Here is a 17,666-nt window from a genome sequence, read left to right as displayed (position 1 = left end):
ATGAGGCGCTCCAGCATCTTCACCTTGTAATAGACACAATGCTGCAAGTAGGCTATTTTGTGTCCTTTAAGTGATGCTTCTAGTAAGGCTTAGGTAGAAGGTGGGGGGAAGATGTCTCCAACTACATTTCAGCAAGGCAGAGTGGGCATAGTAAAAGCATGGCTCATTCTTTAAAGTCCACAGCTCAGAAGAAAATGACTGAATCTCCTCCTACGAGCAAACCCTATCTCCAGCCTTTTTTTTTGCTCTCATTCGAAGACAAATAATTACTTTGGTTAATGATAGTGAAATTATGTCACTGAATTACTGAGAATAAAAGAGCATCTTAGCTGGTGTATGATGAAAGGCATGTACGTACACTGAGAATACTTTCCCTCTCTCAAGACTAAAAATAATTTTTTTAAACCTGCTTAAACTGAACACAAAAGGAAAGGAATCTTGTAGTTGTGAGCATTTACATGATGTCCTCAGGAAATGCACTGCTCAAATAATGTCACTGCAGCTCAGATATGCCAATAAAAAAAAAGAACTGTCATATAAATCTTTTTGTTTTATGGTAATAGCAGCTTTCTTGCCAAAAAGTGACTCTTAATTTTCTGTTCTATTCCATTTGTGAATTTGTTCACTTCTCCCAAGAAAACACTAAACCAACATGAGTGTCAGAGTGTTCCCTGTGAGGAACCACACCCCACACCCGTGGTGATTTCCAGCTGGCTTATGCTAGTGTAAATATGGGATAACAGTGCCAAACCAGGTCTCACAGCCAGATCCTCGGTGAATATAAACCAACACTTCAACCAACTGCTGTGACTGAGAATAGGTATCTGTCAGTAAATTACTTTCTATTATGCCTTACAGGGCTCTGCCACAGAGCCCCTCTAAAGCCCTGGTTAATATGGGACTCTATTTTCCCTACCTGCGGAAAAAGCTTATCTGCATGAAGCACAGTAAGCATACTAACACATGTCAACCACTTAGTGCTTATTATTCAATGGCACCACAAGGAACACCAGGTTTATACAGCTCTGGCTGGAATTGCTATACCACCAAAGAAAGGATCAAGATATAAGCTAGACTGAAACTAATCTGACAATACTATTACCAATGTCATATTCTGTTTATTGGCTGCATGAGCACATGAATTTGACAGTTAACACCAATTCTAGTCTATTTTGAGTTAGCCTTATCCCAGACCTACTCTGTATCAAAATATTCCAACATTACCACATAGGACTGTAATGCCATTTCTTGCATTTTTCTTGCAAAAGAGAAAAACGGCATGAACTTTGTGCAGGGCCTGCTAAACTGTCATAGTAATTCTGGGACACTGCCCAATGGAAACATTTTCTATCAGCTGAAAGATAGCCAAGATACAATGGAAAGTTGACCCACCTCACCATTTCCATCAGAGTACTATGATGTCTCCAGCATACACATCCACAGGACCTTTAACACAGTCTTCTTAACATGACCTTTGTCAGCCTCTTACCTCCTCCTCTATCTTATCTCCATCTTTTCCCCCACAACTAGATTTACTGTCCTCTGTACACTCTACACTCCTCTGAAGGCAAAATGATACTTGCAGGCCCAGGAAGGAGGTGTGGATATTGAGGACACCCCAAGCAGAGAAGGCACCTCTTCCAGCCTCTCTGCTCTCCAGAGGCCTGCGAGGGGAAGATAACTGTCAAGGACTGTAACACTTTTGCCATGGATAGCTTTTTTCCTGCCTGGTTGTCCCTCTGTACTGGAGATAAGCTTCCCTAGGATTTGCAGCAGTTGTGTTGAGGGACCTGGGCTACATGGCTCTGTGACAACCCCCACGGACACCTTAGGCCTGGGAAGGTGGAAGGGGAATATCCCTCGAGTCCTTCTCTGGGTAAGGAGGCACAAAACACATATGATTTATACAGACACACCTCATTCAGGGAAACCACAGGCTGCCTCTCACTGCCTGGCTCTTCCCCTATGTCCTCCCCTCTCTTTCCACATCAGCTGGCAACAAACTTTGATTAAGAATTTAGGTGTCTGAGATGATACAGTAGTGCTTTCTTAATTATTGCTTTCCATTCCTGTCTGTTTCCCCAGCACTTGTTTTATCTTCTCAGTACTTACCTTTCACCCTCTCTTCTCACTATTCACTTGGCAGCCTGATTAGGGCAAATTACCAATTTTCACAAATTTTATTATTGGGGTCACATAGACAATAGCAGAATGATTTTAAAAGATGTTTTATGGTTTTCCTATGAATTTTCTAGGGTTCTTACTATTTTTTGGAGGGAGGGGATGGGGTAGAGAACAAACAATTTCTGATTAGGGGTGACTCTTACACTTAAAATCTGTCCTACATTATTCATTGGGGCCTGTCCAGCATCTAATGAGGAGACTTGAAAAAGTGGAAAGAGTCTGAGGAATTTCAGCATCCTATTGTGGCCTCTGAGGGTAGGCCATATCCGGAGACCTGATGTTTGATGTGGATGCTCAGTGTTCAGGGATCAGGCACCTGGCAACTCTCTTCTGCCCTGTCAGCCATAGATTTTTATTTATGAATTTTCACTCCTGCTCCGAAGCTTCCCTCTATTTTTCTTCACTTCATCCTGCTGCTGAGCAATATCTAAGACTCTAACCAGAAATCTTCTCCCAAAGATTTTTCCTCTCCTTTTCTCCTCAGTGTCTCCTCAGTCCAGCATTGCTCTGAAGCCTCTTCACCCTTCAAAAAAAGTTAAATATTTTTGTTTGCCAAAGGCTCTGTGAGTCATAGAGAACATGACTCCTGTGGTATAAACAAAGTTCAAGGCTGAGGTTACTTAGTCTATAAGTGGAAAGCTCTCAGGCAGTGGAAACAATGGTAGGTCCAGCTGCCAGACCTCCCTCAGCAGACGCTGTCCCAAAACTCCTGCATGCAAAAAAGGTCACATTTCAGTCTCCGAATCTGAAGACAGCATGGTTCAATTTATTGGCAATATTTCTGGCTATACAGCTCTTCTCTCAGAACTAAATGTAAACTAATGAGTTTACATGTTATTAGCTAAGAATTTAATGATGGTAATTTTTGCTTTACTGGGTATTGCTGTTGGTTCAAGGCACATCAAGGTTGCATGAGTTGTTCTGTGGAGGCAGTGGAAGTCAAAGGGAATATCAATATGAATATCAAGGGAGGTATTGTCTTTTTGTTACATAAATACATGTGATAAGATCACACCAGCTGTTTACTATCAGGATCACTTACAGTATGGGGCCCTGGCTGCAGCAGTTATGAGATGTGGTTGTTCCTAACAGAAATTTCAAGACAAAAAAAAATGCAGTAGTATATTTTGTCACCAGAAATACCAAAACACATTTTTTTCTCCCCATTTTCCCAATAGGGTTTCCTCAACATCAACAGGAAAATATTAGCTCAAGTGTTGGGTAGGGCATTGGGTTGGTTATGATGCCTTGTACATATTTTAGTGAAGATAGTTTTCTAAGGACATACTTTAATCTTGTAACCAACAGATTGTGCTTACTTAGGCATATACCAAAATTAAACAAAAGAGATCAGCTCTTTTCCAGTAAGCTTTAAACCAGTTTCTTCAAGGATATAATTTTAACATATTTTTGGGATAAATGCCAATGAGATTTGCAGAGAAAGCTTTAAAGGCAAATGAGCAAAATGTCACTGCTGAATATTCTACATTTAAAAGTATGTATTTCAGGAAATTGCACAAAAAAAACCCCAAAAGATCAATGAGAATTTTTTAGAAGAGGTAGATCCCACTAACGCAAAAGGGCCCCAAAGAGCCTCCATCCCTATTGCAAAATATTACACCAGCAATGTGGATCAAGGATAAATGGCTTTATTCTGAACACTCCCTTGTATGTTGTATGAACATGGCTGTAGCAGCGACATGGCAATTATAGTTACATAAAACCCATTCTGTTATTTGTAGAGGTTATGATAATTTGGTCTTCAGGCCTGTCTGTGGGTCTGCCGGAGCAGATGGGATCTGAAAGGCACCGGTTAAACCTTTCTCTAGATTAACATGTGATTAAAAATTAAAGAGTCCTTGTGGCATCTCTTGTGGACACAGCAGATCTGTTTCCCTCCAGCCAGTTTGTGACAGGGCAAAGCTCTGTCATTCACTTTTGTTCTGTATCTACTGTGGAGCAGAAGTGGGAGTTTGTTAGATCATTTCGGTGTGTGGTGGTGGTGTTTTCCCTCCTATAACTTAAGAGGAAAAGCAGACAAGATGCAACTTTTCTCTAAACTGGAACCACGGGCTAAGCACATCACAGGCTCTGTTCTCTTGCCTTCCAACATGCTTCTCTGCTCCACTCCTCTCCTCTCCCTGCTCCCACAAACATATCTGTGGCTTGGTTTAGTTATTTATTAAACAGCATTAATTAGATTAAGATAGTATCTCTCACAGTGATTTTTTTTGGCTGGAAAATTGCTGTCATGGCCCTTTGATGTAACAAAAACCTTCATTTTAATCCCCTTTTTGCCATAGCAAGTAATAAGCCATTGAAAAAGTACTGGAAGTGAACTTAAAGGCAACTAATCAGTCCCAAGTGCAGCTTGACTTCACTTTTCTCTGATGCTTACCTGACCTGTTCTTAAAACTCTCTAACTATATAGAGACTCTATAACTTTTGCAGTTGATTTATTCTGATGATTTACTTGTTATAAGAAGTTTTTTCTCAACAGATAAATTAATTTCTCATACTGCAATTGAAGCACATTATTTCCTGCTCTACCTAGTCTACACTTTGTGAGAAAAATATTCCTTTTCACTTCACAGCAACATACATGAAAAGTTACTTTGTCCCCATCCTTCCTGACACAGTACTTTTTTCTCTAGGCTAAGTTATTCCATTATTTCAAACTCTTCACATGGCTCATTTCTTCAAGAAGAAAAGATGTTGGAATTCCCACATGGAAATATAAAGTCTTCATTGGCAAGAACATGGTTGAATTAGTTACTCTATCTTTTTTCAGGAAAAACAGTTTCAGAATGCACTCTTTATCCACAGATTTCTTGCACTTATCAGTAATTCAGTTTTCAAAATAAAATCAAAACAAAGACACAGCTTTTAGACTTGCTCAGCCTGTTAGATTTGGCATCTTTCTTTGCCAGTGACTAAGCATAGCTATGTTACTGCTTGACTTTGATTACGTCTCAGCAATAGCTCTACAACATGAAGAAAGCAAGAGTTTTTAGAGTATAAATATCCCAATACTAGATCAATCTCTAGGTTAGAAATAATCCTGGATTTTTCAGAAAACAATAAGTTTGATCTTGGCAGCATGCATGAATACTGTTTTCTACAATCTCCAGTTGGCTGGAGACTCAATCCCATCTGGACAAATGCTGATCTGGCTTTGTCTCTTCTTATCAACACTCCAGCACAGTGACCTGGCATGAAGCCACAGCCCTTGAGAAACTCCAGCTAAGAGAAGAACATCTCGAGTCTCTCCAATGATGCAGTTGCATCAAACCTTCAATGCACTGCCCCGGGGAGCTGCACCAAGTTCAGCGTTTCCTTCATTATCTTCAAAGTGATCCATTGGCACTGGCAATTGCCTTGGCAATTTTAGATGAAAGATGGAGAAAAACAATAGGTACAGGAAAACTGGGCATTCTTATATGTTTGTGCACACATGGACACTGTGCCTTCAATAGGCTGTAGTGACTCTGAGGAGAAAAATAACCCACCACTCTTCCCAGCTTATATCAGTCAGTGACTTTTGGAGTGAATAATTTTCTCTGCATGTACTTTTATCAGCCTCCTAGCAAGCACATTTATGATCTCCCCTGTTTCAGGATGTCTCCACATATAATTGCAATCCTTTAGAGCAGCAGTGGGGGTAATTTTGCACCCTCATCTTCCCATGGCAATCATCATAAATACCCTTCACTCCTCCTCTTCGATAGTCACACAGGGTGAGTACTGTATGGTTTCTTCTTTTGGAAATTAACATACCATAATATTTTGATCCACAAATTGCACAAGTGAGTTCCTAGCTATGAAGTTTTAAAACAGTATGTCTTTTAATAAGGTGCAATTATTGGTTATTTCCATTTTAAGTTATGTCTTAAACTTGGACTTCTGAATTGCTCCTTTTGCTACAGAATAAACGACAGGGGCAAAATAAGAAAAAAACCATTTATTTTACCTAGTTTCTTCCTGCAGGAACCTCCAACTTTGCTGCTGAAATCCTCCTGAAGCAAGAGTTTATGACAAAGCAACCTGCCTAATAAGCCAATCTGAGTGAAGAATACTGGAAACTAATCTAAAGGAAACTAAAGGGAAAAAATACTCTGGTTTATCTTAATTTTTGGACAAAGACTTTAATAAAACTGCAATCTCTCAATGAAGCACATTCCAAAGGGTTCTGCTAAGCTTGAGCATGCCTCAGAAAACACTGATGCCTCTTGGAAAATATTCTGGGTTAGAACAATTACAGTTCTACTATATTTTTCCTGAGTTTCTCTTATTTCCTTCTCTGCCATGAAAAACCCCAAGTCTTTTCTGAAATGCAATCATCTGCTCCTGTGGCTTAAAGAATACCTGAAGTTATAATGCTTGGATTATGAAAAAGCTATCAGTCCTATAGTTGATAGTTGCACTTCAAAACACAATTTGGGCTCTTTAACACTCATCAAGATCAAGAAGTGGAAGATGTTCAGGGTCCATAAAGTGACTTTCAGCCCTGTATAAGCACTTATATTTCCCAGGCACCACAGGAAATTTGTGGTTGGCAGGGTTGGCTTGACAGGCAAAAGCCCAGCAAAAACAAACAGTTAATACATCTAATATTGCACCTCCTATAGGTCCGTTTGGAACAGAAAAGGAAATGCTCCTAGTACCTCTTCTTCTTCCCTGGCAAGTCTCTCGTGGATCACAGTGTTACTGGCAAAGTTTGGTAAGACATTTCCTATTTTACCCTTTGGGGTCATTATTCCAATACAAAGTTAACCAGCCTCTGGCTCTATGTTCTCTCGAGGTCCACATAAAAAAAAAAAAAAGAGCTTATCATCTCCTATTATAGAAGGCTACAAAAGAAAGTTTTCATTTGTGAAAAGGTTGCTTTTTTCAATTACAGTATAGCAATCAATTATAACAGTCCATCAGCACGTAAAACACTTCACAACAGACCAAGACTCCTGTTCCTAGGATTACCAGCATAGCTATGGTAATGGAAAAACATAGCTGTATAAGTAAGACTAGCACAAATAAACATATTATGCACAGGAAGATTTTTAGTTATATATTTTGTTACATCTTTTCTATTAATAAAACTTATTGAAATGCCTATAAATTATACTTTATATGATTTAAAATGCCCCTTTTCTTTGTGAGCTTGAGAATTTAATAAGGACCAAAACAGGGCACAACAGATGATCATGTTTCTCCCTTCACAGGACTATGTTGTCTTGGAACTGTAAGGCCCCAGATCTCCAGCTTACTTGTATCCTAAATGAAATCAGCTTGTAGTGAACCTTATTTCTCTGCATTACAGCTATTAGAATTTGTAACCAAATGGACCAAAAGTTGCTTAACAAATTCTTTATTACATATCTATCTTCTGGCCAAGTTTTTCTCAAGGTGAGCCTGCACTTCAGTGACTGCAGTACAATAATTAGCTTAGGATCCTACCACTGTAGCCATGGTCTGGCACCCAAGTTCAATTAACCTTTGCAGCGTTCCATGCTGCTGCATTAAACACGTGGTGTGGTAACAGAAAGCTGTTTTTTGAGTAGGTCTACACTGCTTTCAAACTTATTAGGATAGTTTTGACATATTCTGGACTAGTCTTAATTGTTTCCAAACATATAGTCCTTTAAGAAGACTGGAGAGCATAAAATTTATATTTTAATTACATATCCATGGAGGTCATACAGAACCCAAGCACTTCTTTTCAGTAGCGCTGATGAGAAATCTCAGTTAATAATTTAACGGTGGGGGTTTTCAGGCTTTTCTACATATATAAATATATTTCTTGATCTTGTGTAGGAGAATGGAACTACAAGATGTGACCCGTATATCTCTCCACATGTCTCCTCTAACAGCTTTCAAGTGCTGGCAAGGGGATGTAAGCTCATCTTCTCACTCCCTCAGACAATGTTATGTTGTCACAGCAGGAAGCAGATGGAATCTCTAGTGAATTTTTTAGGGGTCACTGCATGGAAATGCAGCTCCTGAGCAAACTCTTTAGCATAACAACATGTGGCATTCATGTCTGAGTCTGCTGTTAGCAAGGTTGGGATTTAACTGTAAAGTTAAGCTAGGCTTTGATTGTTTCTGTAAGTTCTTAAAATTACATGCTTTGGCAGCTAACACTCGACTCAACCTGGGAAAGCTCAGAAGGAAAGGGTCTCCCCCTTGTTTGCTCTTGTGTTCTCTGGGCAAGCTCTTACAAATTTGTGGTTCTAAATGAAAGTGATTTGCAAGGCTGGGGGACTCAACAGACTCATTTGAAACAATTCACAATGAAAAAACTGTTCAAACATTAATTGAAACACTCAGAAACAAGACTAAGGCAGGGGAACCAACTGGCGGAATCCCGAGTTCTTGTAGCCACTAGTAAATAGTCCAATTCAAAAGACCTTGGAAAAAGATGCTTTATGCAAAGACAAAGGTCCATGCCAGCCATCAAGCAAGATCTCAAAGCACAGGTGTTACCTAGTTCAATCATCATTCTATTTATTGAAAAAATAAATCTATAAAATTCAAATAATAAAATTAAGAACATATTAAATTTTAGGAAGAGAGATGAGACAAAACTGTCCTGATTTCAATGCACCACATAAAGGTTGGTACACCTACTCAGAGAACTACAACTTAAAACTATACCTGAAGGATCAGAACCTAATCCCACACTCTTTCTCCTCTGTGCTACTCCTGTGTCCTAGCACAAGGGCAGAGATTTCCTGGGTCCCCAAGCAGTATAAAACCAACAAAGTTCCTACCTAGGAACAGGGGCATTGGTTGTGGTAGGACATGGAGAATAGTTTGAACATGGAGTATTTGAGAGGAGAGCACAGGGCATTGTTATAGCTGATGTGAGGTAAACATTACCTTTTGGATGCTCTAAAATATGCCAAGAACAGATGCAATTTCCAAACTGTCCCGGGAAGAGGAGAACAGAAGGATAGCCCCTTTCTGTACCACACCGACTCCTGTACAGTGCTTCATGAACCATGGGATTTGGCTTTAGGTCTAGGTGGGAAATTCCAGACAGAAAATGCAGGTATGTCGTGATGTATCTGACTTCACTAAAACTGGGAAATCATCAATTTAACAGGTAGTGTCATTTTAGGTGGACAGGCGATTTGTGGCCATAGGGATCACAAAGCTTTTGTAAGGTACGTAGCCTTGAACAATGCTTCCTGTGGTGATGCTTTCTTCAACAAGGGCCAAAGTCTTAAAAGCTCAATTGATCCTTAAAATAGAAATTAGAATTACTCTCGTAAAATGAAGAGCCTTTTCCCATAACTGAGACAATTGAAATGAAATGACAGTATCTTAAAACATTTCTTCTACGCTTTCAACTTTTTTGTATCATAAGGCCTAAAGAATCTCTGTGTGAGAAAAGGAGACTTGTGCTTTTGTCTATGATCCCTTTGATGGTGGCATTCAAAGCCACGTTCTAAAGATCAATAGCAAGGATGATTAAGAAGACTGCAGTCTGTGTTTGATTTTTTTTTTTTTTCTGAGGGGAGGGAAATTTTCTAGACTTGAATGGGCATTTCTGTCACTATTTAACAGAAAAACCTTGCCAATGTTGGTGTCTGTGTATCCCAAGCACTGACGGCAGTCCTACCTTAAGGCTGGGGACAGAATACAAACCCTCAGGTGTAACCACTCTGCATTATGCCCTCTCCAGGTTTTGCTCCTCCCAGCGCAGGAGGGAGGTTCTTCAAAACACAGTGCTTTCAAAAAACACTGATGTTTTCTTGTTTCCAAGTTTAGCCTGACTGAAGGTTCTTGTCCACAGTGAGCACTAGTGCCTTCTGGTACAGGGACAGCCACAAAAGAGAACATTTTCCTTCCGTCCACACACAGACACATGCAAGAAACACAAGCACAAAACTCCTGAGGAACAAAAGGCAAACTCTACTGTAGAACCCACTTCCCCCAAAGGGTGGAAGGCCAGTAAGCCTTCCTTACAGCTTGTCAAGCTCTCCATAGAGGGAACAAAAGAGATTCTGGGAAAGATTGTTGCAGAGAACACGGATTTCACTCACATTTCAATAACAAACTTGGGTAGGTAGTGGTGTTGTTTGCTCTGCATTTGCTTCTAGAATTTCACCATGGGAAAAACCAAAACATCAATACACTGGTAAGTCACTGCTCATTGCAGCACATCTAGAAGGGATGAATTTTATATTCATTGAACACACCTGCAATCAGAAAACTGAGATATTGCTAGCAGATGGTAATGGAAATGTATGTCTTTGAAACCAAAGCTTCTATATGCAATAATGACAGGTTAGATAGTTCCACTGTGCCCTTGTGAAGGTGAGCACAGGCTAAAGGACAGCAAAATACAACTTTCCAGACCCTTAAAACCCTAGTTGACACCAGTAGTTCTTCAAACCATACAGGCACACACTCACCCACACAACAGTTAACCTGTGAGAATCACCCACTTGTTTGATTTTTTTTTTTTCCCCTTCTGTTTCTTGTTGCATTTGCATTCTCTGGGCGAGCTGACCTTGCTGGGGCTGCTGTCTCACAAAAGTAGGATTTTTTACAAAAGTAGGATGCTTTTGTAGGATTGTAACAATGCTCACCAAGAGTCTCGTTTTCCATTTAAGACTCCTCTCCCTGTGTTCATGTAGCCATACTACAACCCATAAGGCCCACCACTACCTGAGACAAAGCTGTACGTGGTTCATAAAAGAGGGTAGAAAATGAAACAGAAAATCACCAAAGGAGCAGAGAACAAAGCTGCAGAAAGCCACAGAGGACGACATAATTTACATGAGGAAATAAGAAAGATGCAGCTCTGGTCCCCATTTCTCAGCCCTCACCATTACTTCTACTGCTGCTCCCCGCAGCAGCAGCCTGGTCCAAGCCATGACTCTCTCTAGTCCTCAGGAAGATAGTTAGCACACTCTCAGGAAACGTGGCCCTGAGAAAAGCCTATGAGTAGAAAAAACCAAAACACACTCTGATAAGGGCTGGCTAGAAAAAATATCGCATTATGAACAAAGCCACCATGAATATTCGTTGCAAGCAACCAGGATTACATGCAAGGAAATGCTTGACTTCTGACATAAATTTTTTGTCTTGCCCCAGATTGTTGCGGATTTTGACAAACGCCTACTCGAAATGGGTTAGATCATTTCTGTTTTTATTACAGGGTTTCCCTATGCTTCTCGAACTGTATATCCACATAGATCTAGATTTTCACACGTTCAAACTTCCCAGAAAACAACCCGCTTCAACTAATTTATATGCAATTTCTGCCTCACCAATATGCCACCCTGCACTCTTGCTTCACTCCACAGCACACTCTTGGTGACACTGATCCTTTTCCAAAAGCAGGCAGGAGCAGCTATTTATGGCACATGAGCTCTTACACAGATCCATCTGTACCATTCTACCTACCAATGGGATGGTGACAAAAGGTAAACGTTAGAAAGGAATGAGATAGCTGGCAAAAAAGCCATAGGCAATAGTTTGAGAAAGATCTTTTTCATTTGCATGCATCTGACCTCACTGGTATTCACAAGTGATTAACATCAACTGCCATGGTCAACACTTAATTCACACTGAAAGCCGCTGCTGGTTTCACTTCATTAATATTGACATCTGAACTCTGTAGCTACAGTGGATTACTATTAATAATTATTTATGAGGAGAGATTTGCACAGAGCATGCCTGTCTAATGGTGGGGTGATGAATCTTCAATAACAATTCACAAGCTGTCCACCTCTTCAGGCAGGCAATAAGCCACTTTACCTCACCTCCCTCACGCTACCACCACTCACACTTGTCCTACCACTGGTGTAATGTGTTTTCACATGTAAAACTCACACTTCTTTCACACTTCTAGGGTGAAGTAGGAAGCTGCAACAGACTAATATTTCTTCTTAGATTAAAAATGCCAGGACAGGGATGTGAGAAAAGCTTGAAGGTAGGTAAAGGTCAAGACTAAATATGCAGGTGCAATGCATTTTATTACTCTAGGCTTCTGGTTCAGAAAGACACCTAGAACTCCAGCTCCTCTCAGATGTATAACAAGAAGAATTCAAGTTTTCCTCTGTATTTACAAGGGGATCTACTGAAGTTTTACGTAGTGTACAAAGTCCTTAACTCCTCCTCCAGCAGTGAGCAGAGTTGAAAATTTAACTTCACACACATGCTGATTTGTTAAGCTGAATTAAGGCCACAGCACTTGGCACCTTTTAGGGTCAACTCAACATGCACCACAAAGTACCTCCAGCCTACCATCACACAAGGCTCCCATGAGCAATCCAGCCCTGGGTGACTAATAAAGAAATGAAGTGACAGTGGAGGCGAGTGTGGGTTTTGTACCAAATCAGATCTCACAGTTTCCAGCCATCGTTACTCAGTTCAGGCCAGACCTGGCAGTGTCCCACACAAGACTACACAACTCACAAGTGGAAAAAATGAACCAGCTCCCTTCATACCCATGCCACAAACTGGCTCTCCAGTGCCAGTGACTGCTGCTGCACTGCCAGGTACATGGCAAACTGCTGGGAGCAGCTTTGCCAGAACTAATTCTCATGCAACTGACTCGGTAATTTCTAAATAACTATGGTTTAGTGTGCCAAATTACTGCCTTGTCTCAGCATCTTCTAGTTTTATTTTAGTTTGATTTCTCCCCCAAAACTGGGTAACCCAGAGATTTTGACAGGAATAGCCTAGTGAAACAGAAAGGAGAAAAGCAGAGCCTCTGTCACTTACGTGGTGCCTGTGAGAATGAAATCCCTTGGACACTTTACAGTTCTACAGGTTATTACTTTTCTCTTTCCGTCCTCACACTATCTCCCAGGAGGAGAAAATCCACAACCACAGGCTCATGAAATAATAAGCTTCCACTTGGTTTTAATATATTTTCTCTTTAGCCAAAATTAGGATTATATCCCCTTAATAGCATATTTTATTCCTTCAATGCTAAAAATATTGAACTGAGCTTAACCATTTTCCAGTGCTTCCTTCTCTAGTAAAGAAATTCAGGGCATCTTTGTTATTTCAGTTTTCAAGCAACACTACAAAAATTGAGCAAGTTGATATCATTGTACTTGTTTCTAAAGCTTCAAGAAAGAAAACCACTGTTTTGAAAGTGCTTGATTTTTAGGAGATTACAGTGACTTGCAGTGTTACCATTTCTACTTTGTGATGTGCACACAGGCCCAAATCAAATAAAATTTCACTCTCTTCAAGATTTTGCAGCTTTAAAATTGTTTTTAACATGGACTTGGTAACTGTTGTTTCTGCCATCAAAATCTCCAAATTGCAACAGACCTTTGAAATTAAAAAAAAAATAAAAGAAAGAAAAATAATTAAAAATTGCCATGTCAATGTTTTTGCTCTCTTACTCTATACATAAGAGTTCATCACTGCTACAACTCTGTTAGGAGAATCTAAAGGAAGAAAACAAGAATGTATTTGTACAGAAAAACTCTCTGAATTATGTCTTGTCTCTCCCCTTTCTGCTTGTTCACTGGAGGGGAGCTGCCTCAGAATCACTGTGCTTTTAAGAGCCAGGATTAACTCTTCCTACAGCATATCACAAGCAATGAAATCTGGTTTCCTATCACTCTCTGTCTTCTGATTGGATGCTTTCACATGTAAGGGGGTAAAAACTGCCTGAAGATTTTCCTGATGTCTCCCTGCCTGTATCATGTAAAGTCCCTGTCATCCCACAGAAAATGGGAAAAATTACAGGCTTTCCCTCAGTGGAAATCATAACTGAGTTTCTTTCCTGAATTTAGTCTCTATTTTCATAAAATTTTGGGGAAATTTGAATCTTTTGGACCTCTAGTGCCATGTCATATTTTGCTGAAAGTGCTCTAACATTAGGCAGGCACACAAGTAGAGATATATAGTATGGTCACAAAAGCATCATCTCTTAAGGACACAAGATAAAAAGAAAATTGCAATAGCTGCCTGTATGTGTGATTATTGGAAAGAGCCTTGCACCCTTTTGCAGCCTCATTCAGGCAAGGAGCTGTCTATGTTATGAGACAATTAGCAATCTGATGAGCAATTCACACATGAAAAATATTACATATATCCTAACATCATTTTAGCTAAGAACAGAGTAGTAATTACAGCTGAGATTGCCTGAATACTTTCAGTCCCAGTTTGGGGATTATTATTTTTTCCTTAAACACTCCTAACTCAACTTAGTCCAATCCTACTCGCTTTCCTCTGGGTGAAGTTCACTTCAGTGAGACCACTGATGCAATGTATTTCCCCCTGCTGTCTGCCTGGAGCTGATCTTGTAAAAGACTCAATTAAAGAATTCAGCTGCTGTTAGGAGGAGTTTGCTGTGGTGGGTGCAGCAGAGAGCTACACACTGGGGTTTAAGAAGAGCTTTCGCTTTCACCAATAATAAAAAATGAGAACAGAAAAAACAAAGCTATTGTAAAATGTTACCTGCAACCTACCCTTTTGAAACCTACCCTTCTAGCATTTTTTCAGAGGACAGAGCATTCCTCTACATACAAAGGTAATTTGCATTACAAGTATAACAGGAAATGAAATAACTTTAAAATACAAATCAGGAATACAGCCAGTATGCAAATCAACATCCTTATGAGCTGCAATGAGGAACAAACAAATCAGTACTATTCCAAAATCAGTACTATTCCAAAATACCTTTTAATGCTTTTTATATTCTCTTAGCATCAACAGATAAGCAAGGCTAAAGATCTCACTAATTGCCACATACAGCAGCAGAATCAGTATATACATGTGACTTAAGATAGCACAGTTACTATATACCCATTTAACCTCAGGGAGGCTACCTGATTCTGTGCAAATTAGGAATTAACCTACCATGTAGACATAATTGGCCTCACAGCAACGTAAAGCTGGTGGAAACAACACACTCGGCAAACCCACACCACTAGTTAATGCTGTTCACCATTTAACAATGAAGCAATCAAAAGTCAGTAATTTCATAAAACCAAATGCAGTGTTCATGAGCCACCTTTTAAGTCTTTCATCAAGCAGTTTCATAGATGCACTTTTGCATTGCCAGGTACGAAATTCAGGCTACAGATTCATTAGATCTCTGCCATGTGCACAAGGTCCCGTGCACCAGCAGCTGGTTAGCAAGTGACCACATGGAAGTTTTTGGTTTAGCAAGTCAAGGGTCCCCCCTGACTTCTGTCCCGGTAGAGCCAGACTGCCTCAGCTTTCTTTCACTTACTGGTGGTTGTTGAGAATCAGGGCATGCACAGAGTCTTTTTCTGTGGAGCAAATGATGACAAGGTCTTACCCTGTGCCTACTGAGTCATGTGTCATATTGCTTCATTAATGTCGACGTCAACTGTATGAAAGGTGTCCTTGCTGGGAAAACTTAGGAAAAGCTGGTATTTTGCTGCTCACCTATATTCTACAAAGCTTTACACAGAAACAGTGGGCTTTGGAGAAGTAGATGTGCCAGCTGCTTGAGAATTACTCTCTAAATTCACAGTTTAGAGTCAGGTCTTGAACTAGACTTGCTTCCTATGAACGATTTGGAGCTCATGTTTCTGAGAAAGTGCTTGCATTTTTTTTGTGACCACCCCATTTCTAGGATCACTCTCTTAGTACACATACAAAAAACACACTACTATCACTCAGACTCTCTCTTACATCATTAGGAAGTCAACTCAAAGTTCTGGCACTGCTTAGCTAAGAGGCAGGCCTGCAGACAAAGTGGCACAAGGAGGGACAACAGTGTCACATTTGGGACACTTCAGTATAATGGGGCTTCTAAGAGGGACACTGGGCATCCCTCAGACAGAAGTCCCCAGTTAGTAGCTGAGATTCATCTGCAAAATCATGCTGAGGTATTAAGGCTGGCCAATGGATGAGTTTTTCATCAGCACAGGAAGAGAATCATACTTTGTAAGGTCCTATCTACAAAGCCCCGTGCAAGTTTAGAGGTTAACAAAATAATTATAGCACATTTGTATTTGCAAATAGACTAAATAACACACAATGAGTTTGGGAATGGTGGTGGTTTGATACTTGATTTTAAAGATAGTTTTAGAGACATTAAGGAAACCATATGTTTGACTAACTCATTCTTACAATCCAAATAGAGGTAGAATGAGAAGGACTGACAGCTGTATTTCTTTTTTTATGAAAAGGCGAAGCATGCATAGAGCTGGTATTCCATCCTTTCACCTACTAAAATTATGGTAATATATGAATAAAACAAAACAAAAGAAAAGAAGCTTACTCAGCCCTGATTCTGCAAACATCTGACCAGGAGCAGAATGTGTCAGCTGTCTTCCCCAAAGCAAAACATTCTAGTTTTGTTAAGTACTGCTAAAAACACAGAGGTCCTTGTGTGCTTTGCAAACCTGTAAAATACCAATAGAAAAACTTGCTCAAGTCAACTACTCTCAAAAATAAGGTATTAAAAATATTTCAGTACCATCATGCCATGTGTGTTGTCTGCATGCGGGTATTTAAGGTTTACAACGTACTATTTGGCCAAAGGCCCAAGAGGGCAAGCTTTTTACCTCTTGCCTGAAAAGCCATACTTTCCCTATCATGGGAAAAGAAAAGGAGGAGGTAATTTTCAGAGAATGGTCAACTTTCATTATGACTTTTCAAGGTTATAATTATTACTATTCTAGTGTTAATTTTAAAAATAATATGCTTACTCAAAATAATTAATCTTTTTATATCAGAACTTTTTAACACAAAGTATTATGTCAACATGAAGTTTAACCTCCCACACCAAGGACAGATAAATTGACATTGGCACTGTTCATTTTAAGCGTCTTAAGTGGTTTACAAGGTTTAATATAGAGAAGATTGTGAAAATACTAGGGTTAAACACCCAAGGGACCTTGGGGAAGAACCAAGAACTGTGACCTTTTGGATGTCTGACTTTGCAGACAACAATTGTTTCAGTGGTTTTCTTTCTCTTTCACGCCTTTGGTTTTTGGTTGTTCAGGGTTTTGGGGTTTTTTTTGTCTGCTTATGTCTGAAATTTAATTAAGACAAGCTTCCCAAATGCTACTGCTTGGAGCTCATAGCAGAGATTCCTGAGAACTCCTCCGATATCTCAGAGCAATAGTTTTATGTGTAGCTTGAAAACAGGCTTCTACAACGTCCTGCAGTGAACTGCAGCTATTCAAGACTCTTTATAGATAAGATGACCATCAGTAACCTTACATTGTATTGCTTGGTAAAAATGCTTTTCTCAGAGCTGACAGGAAGTATTGTTCAACAGTTCTGGGCAAAGTCAGTTTTACTTCTCTATTTTAATGTTTTATTATGCGTTTTGTCTATGTATTTAAGCTCAGCCTCCGAGTCTTGCTGCCCAACCCCCCCCATGAACAGAGTTTTGCTGCCTCCTTCCACAGTTCACATGCTTTTAAAAAGGTTTGAAAGTTCTCATTTTACCTCTTTAACTAGAAAATATCAGAAAGCATCATAGCTTAGAAGAGCTAAAGAAAAGAGAGCGGTGAAGTTAT

General features: G+C 39.8%; 1 long non-coding RNA gene across 2 annotated transcripts in view; it reads right to left on the bottom strand.

The window, feature by feature from the left end:
* Positions 1-2,515: 2,515 nt before the first annotated feature.
* LOC120324479 overlaps positions 2,516-17,666 on the bottom strand; it is a 73,728-nt gene continuing 58,577 nt past the window's right edge. Inside the window, exons 3-4 of one of the 2 annotated variants that reach the window (XR_005565828.1) lie at positions 16,418-16,541; positions 2,516-2,707 (exon numbers count right to left, since the gene is read on the bottom strand). This is a non-coding gene — a long non-coding RNA (uncharacterized LOC120324479). Of the gene's footprint in view, positions 2,708-13,407; positions 13,483-16,417; positions 16,542-17,666 lie in introns of those variants that run through there. The other variant, XR_005565827.1, reaches the window with a different exon arrangement.

Source organism: Pipra filicauda, unplaced genomic scaffold (assembly GCF_003945595.2).
Source record: "Pipra filicauda isolate LSUMZ 115617 unplaced genomic scaffold, ASM394559v2 scaffold550_size315814_pilon, whole genome shotgun sequence".
Lineage (NCBI taxonomy): Eukaryota > Metazoa > Chordata > Aves > Passeriformes > Pipridae > Pipra > Pipra filicauda.
Note: the sequence above shows the minus strand (reverse complement) of the source record. Positions and strands in the feature narration are given on the sequence as shown.